Genomic DNA, 8,986 nt, shown 5'->3' with positions numbered 1-8,986 from the left:
GCAAATGTACTCTGGCAACCCTCTCTCCACAGAACTCTAGTGACTCGAATGGGCATACGGGAATGGATAGATAGAATCTTGTTGTTGCACCCGTTTGGACGAGCTACTACACACGATTTGGACAGAATGTCGACTAACGTGAAAAGAAGACCACCAAACAGAACAGAACTCCAATGAATGAGAATGGAACCTTGTTTGCAGATAACCCATTTATTTTCAGGTATTTTTGTGTGAAATTTTTATCAATTAGTATATATTTACCCTAATTTCCAAACTCACACAGCTTTTCGAAAATTTCCACCTTCAGCAAACCACAAACCACTTATTTTCAAAGAACCCACTGATTATTTAGTGACAAATTTTTACCAGTGCGTGCAAGTTTTGTCATTAAAAGCCACTTTATAGCGACACTTTATAAAAATACCACAAAAAAATTCATTATTAGCAACATATCTTAAATCAATCACTAAAAGAATTAGCAACGTATCTGCCAACGCCAATAAATATTGAATATTTTTAGTAACATAGGAAGATGTCACTAAATATATATAATTTTATAAAAAAAAAAGTAAAAATTTTAGGTTTTTTTCCCTCCCTCTTTCTTCTCCCCAATTATTTTTCATCTTTCATTCCCCTCCCTCTCCCCTTCCCCCCTTCCATTTCTCATTCCCTCCCTCTTCACTCAACCTCACTGTCGATGAAGAGAAGAAGCTTCATTGTGAATGGACGGATGCCAATGACTGTTGCACTATGAATGGACAGATGCGAACAAACTCTGACAACCTTCTCTCCACAGAACTTCAGCCACTCAAACGGGCGAACAGAAATGAACAGAATCTCACTGGTGCACATGATTTGGACGGAATCTCGCCGTTGCACCCATTTGGACAAGCTATTGCACACGATTTGGACAGAATTGCAAGCAAACGTGAAAAGAACACCATCAATCAGAATGGAACTCTGGCGAACGCGAATGGAACCTTGTTGTAGAGAACCCATTCATTTTCAGGTATTTTTATATGAAATTTCTATCAATTAATACACATTTAAATTTATTTCCAAACTCACACAACTTTTCGATGATTTCCATCTTAATAAACCACAAGCCACTTATTTTCAAATAATCCACTCATTTTCAGGTGATTTTATGTGTGAAATTTCCATTACCTAGTATGTATTTTGTTAGCATCTATAGCCAATCAATTTCTAAACAACATTAATTAGGAACTTAACAAGTTAATTTCTAAATTAAAAAAACATATGAGTTTACTTTTTTGGATTAATGCCTTTTATTTTCTTTATTTGTTAATAAATACTTCTTGTATGCAGAAGAAAGATGATGAAGAATTTAAATTTTTTTGTACAAAATCCCTAAAATTGAAGTTAAGTTTAAGAATTTAGGAATATTTTTCAATCTTTCCTTATTCTTCCATGAAAAATAGAAAAATTGGTAAAGAGTTTAAGCATTAGGAGTTATCAATCTACTTTCATCTTCCAATCCATTTCCTTTTTAAAGTGTATTTATTAGTTCTCCTTTTTCTTCCTACTTCTCTGATATTAAATGCACAAATCTTGATCTATTAGTCTTATACATAATTTTCTCTCTTGGTTTATGGTCAGATTTGGTTTTATTATGTTTTGCCATGATGGTACTTGTATTTTTCGCTATTGTTTTTCTTTGGGTACTTTCAAAGTGAAATATAGTTCTGAAAAACTTTTATTTTGGTGAGCAATGTTGAAATTATTCCATGTTTTGAGTATATGTGTTTTCGTTGGAGGATGGTTTTCTATAAAACAAGTGTAACTCTTCTTTTCCTTTTGAATCATTAGGCTTTTTTTTTTAGTAAGATCTCAATTTCATTATAATGTTAAGGATGTAATGAACTATTTGGTATTTGGCTCCAAAAGAAAAAGCATTAGGAGTTGTTATAATTAGTGGAAGTGTGTGTAATATGAAGTTATTGCACTTGTCATGAATCGAAGTTGGATAAATTTAAGAGATTGAATGTCTAGTCAATATTCTAATAGTGTTGATAATTTTATCGAAGTTGCGAAGAATTATTTAGACAAAGAAGGAAGAACAAGATATCCTTGTTATTCAAACTATGTGATTATCAGTTGAAATAAATTAGATGTCATAGAATTCCATTTATATAAATATGGCATATCTCCGACTTATAGCCGATAGATATTCAATGGAGATAATGTTGATCTTTCTCCAATTTTAAGATCTAATTCAAGTTTTTTAGGTGCAACATTTTCCAATTCACTTGAAAGTAGAGAAGATGATTGAAATCTTAGAGCAAACTTTAGAGTTAGAGATACAGTGATGATGAGATGCTAGAAATGATTTATGATTTGCATGGGCCAATTTTTGGAGAAACTACAAGAAAATCAGCTGATCAAGATGAGCCAGATAGAACAATGGAATGTTTCATGAAGTAGAAGAGGAGTTATATCTGGGGATTTCGAAAGTTTAATTCAGTTATTTATTTGGTGAAACTTATGCACATTAAGATTCTTAATCCTTGGAGCGATAAATCATTTGATATGTTGCTTGAGCCATTAAACGAAGCTTTTCCAGAGGTGGGACTATGATATTTTTATGCCATAAGCGAAAAAAGGATGTCACTCATTTTTGTATCATACTAAATACTTCTCAATCTTATAACTTTGGTTATATATATCATGCAAAAAAAAGAGGTTACACAGTTAAGTGAGATTGACTTATTTCGGCACACGCATTGTATAGAGTTAAGAAGTCATTACTTATTTCGGCACACACATTGTGCAGAGTTAAAAAAATCATTGCTTAAGTTTTTGGTTTGTTTGAGTTACTTTGATGGTACTTATTCCTATTCCTTTTTGAAAGGAGCTTCCATAATTTGTTTTCTTGAAAATGTGTTCATGGTCATGCGTTGAATATGTGTTTTGTTTCTATGTTATTGAATTTTCTTGAATTTGAAATCTATAAGAACGATTTGGTGTTTGTTTTAGAACATGGTTGTGTTTTTGACCCCTTCTCCCCAGATTGTATTTAGGATACTCATTTTGATTGGTATATTTAGTATGACTTAAGAAGTCATTGCTTAAGTTTTTGGTTTGTTTGAGTTACTTCGACGGTGTTTAGTCCTATACCCTTTTGAACGGAGCTTCCATAATTTGTTTTCTTGACAATGGGTTAATGGCCATGCGTTGAATATGTATTTTGCTCCTATGTTATTGAATTTTCTTGATTTTGGAAGGTCAAGGAATGGTTTAGTGTTTGTTTTAGAACATAGTTGTGCTTTTGATTGGTCATTGCTTAAGGTTTTGTTATGTTTGAGATACTTTGATGGGTTTTGTTCATTTTTTTATTCTCACGTACTTACATTTTCACTTCTTTATTTATCAGATTGGATGTCTCGATGGTCTTCAGGACAAGATTTGAAATTTGATTTTTGATGGAGATGGAAAGAGTTTGGGTTGGTATTTTATACTTCCGTTTCAAAGTGATGTTTCATGCTTCAAAGACCGTTTGTTGAGCTTTTGTTATGTAAACTTGTGATAGCTAGCGTCGGTACTAATTTTGTTAATCTTTTAGTTGATGTAACTTGATAACTATAACTTAGGTTGATATTACTTGAACTCACTTATTAGAAGATTAACGAAGTTTGTTGATATAATTTATCATGTAAACTTGGGTCAAGTTGGTATTATTTCATTTTGTTTCAATGATAGTGTTGGAAATATGTATCTTCACTTATAATTTTTGGTTGAAATATAAATTGATTAGTTGCATAATTTGTTCAAAGAGTTATTATACTTTAAAATTTTATAATAGGTTTAGATATTGAACTGGATATTATTTTTAATTAATAAAATACTTTTACCGAAATTTTCTATAACATTAATAAATTGTAGTTTTAAAATAGCAGCTTTTATAATGGTATAAAATATTTATTTTACCGACGCTTAAATATATTGCAGAAAGGTACTTGTAATGACCATAAATAAATATTTAGCAGTAGTTTTATATGTTACTAAAATTTAACTTTTGGTGGCGAATTTCCGACGTCACTTACAAGAATAAATAGTGACAAATAATGTGTTGCTGAAAGTGTGCATTTAATGATACGTACGTGCCAGTAAAAGTAGTCTTTTAGTGGTGCGCAATAAATGTGTCACTAAAACGTTTAGCTATGTGGATACAACAACATTCTTAGCAACACTCCTGTCTTTTGTGCTTCTTTCAAGTTTAGCCAGAGAGCTTTTTGAATTTTGCAATTCATGTGTCGAGTTGCATGTCAAGAACGTTCAAGTGGGGTTGAGCATCCTATCTTTTTGAGTGTTTGAATCTTGGACCAAGGTACTTATTCTTTATCTTAAATATTTTGATCTTAATGCAATTCATGTCTAACTCAATTCTTAGGGTTGAAATCTAACCGATGTTAGGACTAAGAATTAAGGGTTCCAATCAAAGGGTTATTAATTCTAAGTACTAGGGTTTCCATATCATTAATGATAAGAAAACTCTAGGGATTTGAAAATTATGAACACTTTGGTTATTCAAACGCCTAATAACAAATTCTAAAACCCCCAAATCAATTTAGCATAACTCTAAGGAGAGCTAGAAAAGGATACCTTTTGATCGACGACCATGAGGAAAGGAGAACGACCTCCCTACCTAAGTTTTGAACACTCCACGAGCAAGTTGATCAGTCTTACTTAAATACCCAAGCATGCAACCCTAGATCAAGAATTGCAAAAAGAATGCGATGAATCTCCGTCATCAACACAACGGAAAAATAACATTCTTAAAATTCAAAATCCCAAAAACTATCCCACAATGGTGAGGCTTTAGATAGCCTCCCAAAACCCTAATTCCACATCATAGTTCATAGTAAAATAACAAAAATATTTCTACTTAAAATACATAAAAAGGTTAAAATTAAAAAAAAAAATACTAAAATTACATCAATATTATTAAATAAAATATAAATAATAATTTGATGCTTTGGACGGTTCATATCATCTGCGATCTCAAGTTGTGGTTCAAGTGGTTTGTGTATATGCTTCCAAAGTTCCAACTTTGTGGAAAAGCTTGAAAGTTGAAAGTTCAAATTAACACAATTATTAGCTCTTTTTTTAGATTAAAGTACAAGTTTAGTTCTTGAACTTTTGGGTTTGTATTTATTTGGTCATTCAAATTTTAAAAGTATTTAATATATCCTTGAATTTTTAATTTTATATCTTACAAATCCCTAAACTTAAAAAAAAAATACTAATAGATTCTTAAACTTTTAACTTTAAGACTCCGTTTGGGATTGCTAGAAAGTGATTTTGGAAAAAACTTAATCTTCTTTATTATTTGGTAGATCAAATTATTAACACCACATTTGGTAACTATTTCATTTTTGGTTTTTTGTTTTTGAAAATTAAGCGACACTACTTCCACCTTCATATTTCTTTCTTTATTTATCTACTTTTTATCAACGGTTTAAAAAACCAAGCCAAAATTTGAAAAATAAGAAAAAGTAACTTTAAAATTTTGTTTTTGTTTTTTGGAATTTAGCTGGAATTCAACCTTTGTACTTGGAAAGATGTAAATCATGGTAAGAAATGAGAAGTAAATAGACTTACTTTTTAAAAACTAAAAACCAAAAACGAAATGGTTGCCAAACGGAGCCTAAATAATTTTAGAGAATCACTTTTTTAATTCTAACCAACGTGAAAGAAGATAGTAGTAGCTTTTAGATTCAACTTTTTTAAAAATCTATCAATTCCTTAACCATTTAAATAAATATACTACAATAATATTCTTCCATACTGATATATTTTTCCGCATATATTATCAAATTTTAATTGATTCATTTTTTTTATGACAATTATTTTTCTTAAACTTTTTTCAAAATATTTAGATTAAAAAAAAATGGTTGAAATTCAAATCTTATAATTTTTTTTTACAAAATATATATTATAATAAATAAATTATAAATTAATTATCAATGCAAAAATAATTAAAATAACAAGTCTACTTTGGTTCATAGAATTAAACTACACAAATTTAGTATTACTTTATCTATCACCGTAATTAGTTTTCCTAATTTAAAAATAAAAGAAAAATTTTCACAGATATAAAAAATGTCAAACTATTTACAAAAATAGAAAAAAAAAACACTAATAAACACTGATAGACTTCAATTAGCCTCCACAAAAGAAGATTAAAATTTTCTATTTTGTGTAAATAGTTTCCGTTATTTTTTTACTTTTGAAAATCCTCCAAAATAAAATTTACCAAACACTATTTTATTTCTTTCCATAACTGATTTTTCAAAAAGCAAATTTGCCAACAATTATTTTAAAAGCTACAACAACCCCAAACGCTAAATCCATTAAATTTATGAAATGTTTAATAGATACTTAAAAGTCTGTTTGGTAGGGAATCTGAAAACAAAAATTTGAAAACAAAGGATTAAATGAAAACAAAGTTGTATTTCATGTTTTCAGATATGTGTTCGGTATCCGATTCATAAACTGGATTCTAATTTAAATAATTATCTAAGATGAGACTGATATTATATTTATAAATCATAAAACTTTTTGTAATTACCTATTAAATATCAGTTGACCACAAACTATTATTAATTTATTTATGAACATGTTTTATGTTAAATTTTTTAGTATAATTATTATTTTGCAATATTATATAATTTATAATACATTACATAATACATATTTTACTTTTAAAAAAATAAATTGAGTTTATAAGAAGTCATACCCTAGTTAAGTGTTTTTATCTTTACTTAACATAATTTCACACTTTAAAATTCAAAATTCAAAATATGGAAACAATGAAAACATAAAAATATTGTTTTTAGAAATTGCACTGTTTGGATCATAGAATTCCAAAATAATCTTCAGAAATAGAATCTGATGGTGCAACGACCCGACCTTTCGAGTACTCAGACAAGAGCCGTTACGACATAATGCACATTTTCATTCAAAATTTTGACCGTCATAAATTTAGTGAAAAAAAAAAAAACCATTTCAACTTGAAATGTTAAATCAATAATAGCCAATAGTCAAAAAATTTTGTTGGGATCCCAAATAAAACATTCATAAAGAAAATCAAAATAGTAATAATAACCCAAGAACTAATTTAAAAAAAAAAAAACTTGTCAAACTCAGATAGAATAAGTAATAAGACGTCTGTCTAAAATAAATGAAAGAAACATGAACTATGAGTAAGCGTTTTTTCTATTGTCTTGTATGGCTCTATCTTGGGTCCCTTCTGTCCCTTGCTGGTCCATTCCTGATGTAACCTGAAAACATAAGAGAAGAAAGGATGAATATAACAATACTCGGTAAGTGACCTGCTATTGGGCCCTCTAGGTTACTTGTTAGCTAGTTTATCTAGGCACCAGTGTACACCCATCATATCAGTCATAGTGATCCCAAAGGAACATACATTAGTCACAGTGTATAACTCGAAGGTCTACCAATCAGTCATAGACATGAACCTGAAGGTACATGAATCATTCATAGACATGAACTCGAAGGAACATGAATCAATCATAGACATGAACCTGAAGGAATATGAATCAGTCATAGACGTGAACTCGAAGAAACACGAATCAGTCATAGACATGATCCCGAAGGAACATGAATCAATCATAATGTGTACATATACAGTCATGTGTGTATACTTACCCATATAAGAAAAACTAACAGGAACCCTATATTTTAGCATGCAATAGTTTTCATATAATTCCTATGTTATATTCTGCAGTCATTTATCTTAGGGATAAAAATTTCATATATATATAACCTCAGTCAACAGTACATATTATCTCGGTCGAAACAGTCAATCGGTTCATAACATGAAATTTTACAGTCTATTCAGTCTGGAATACACTGTCCAAATAGTACAAAATAAATAGTCCAAATAGTCCAATCCGTCCAACTTAAACAATCCAATCAGCCCAACTTAAACAGTTTAATCAATCAAACTCAGGCAGTCCAATCAGTTAAACTTAAATAGTTCAATCAATCAAACTCAGATAGTAATCAATCTAACATAAACAGTTAAGCCATTAATGTAGGGTAGGGGCGACTGGTTCGAAGGCGAACCAATAGAAAGGCACTTACCTAAAGTTACAAGTCCAAGAGTAATCCAAGAAATCAATCACCAACGACAACTTGTATTAACGTTCCTAATACAGAAACACAACCTTTAATTTCGACCCAAAAACTTCCATTTTATAACTTTAGGCCCTATTCCAAAACGTCTACAATCCCCACAAAACTTACCCAAATTCACGCTTAAAGTGTTGGATAGCTTGCTAAAATGCTCAAAATCCTCAACCTAGAAGCTGAAATCCCAAGGTTAATGTTAGATTGAAACAAAAAATGAATGGGCATTGGAGACAACCCAACAATTCATCCCATAAACATAAAAACCTCACCTAAAACCCGAGATCCGACAACCAGAAGACGACAAAGTTGTGGTTGGGTGGCGACTAGCGATGGTGCGACGATAACTTGCCAGCGGCACGACTCAAAACGGAAACAGAAAAAAGAGGTAGTTGGCCAGGCATACTGGGTTGAGATACTCAAATCTGAGCAAGAAAACGCGTGACGAAGCTGAGGAAATCTGACGATGCACGATCGCAATGCTAGACGAGGCTGACAACCGGTGCACGACTTGAAGAAGCTCAACCGACGACATGCGGCTTTTGCTAGCTCTTAGGTAACGGTGCGGCAACGAGGGTTTTCTTTTAAGGGGGGAGGGGGTTCACGTGTTGGGGTTTATGCCCTAAATCTCGTAGGGTCCTATAATTTGTAAACATTATTCAACAAACTCATTATGTATTTAATAAAATATATGATATTTTATTCATTGTCTATAAAATATATGATATTTTAGTTGTATCAACCACAAACCAATAAACTAACATCCAAGGTTATCTTTGTAACTTAAATATGTATGTAGAAACATGCGGGT

The sequence above is a fragment of the Benincasa hispida genome, chromosome 10 (assembly GCF_009727055.1).
Source record: "Benincasa hispida cultivar B227 chromosome 10, ASM972705v1, whole genome shotgun sequence".
NCBI classification, from domain to species: Eukaryota; Viridiplantae; Streptophyta; class Magnoliopsida; order Cucurbitales; family Cucurbitaceae; genus Benincasa; species Benincasa hispida.
This window is presented reverse-complemented; position numbering follows the sequence as displayed.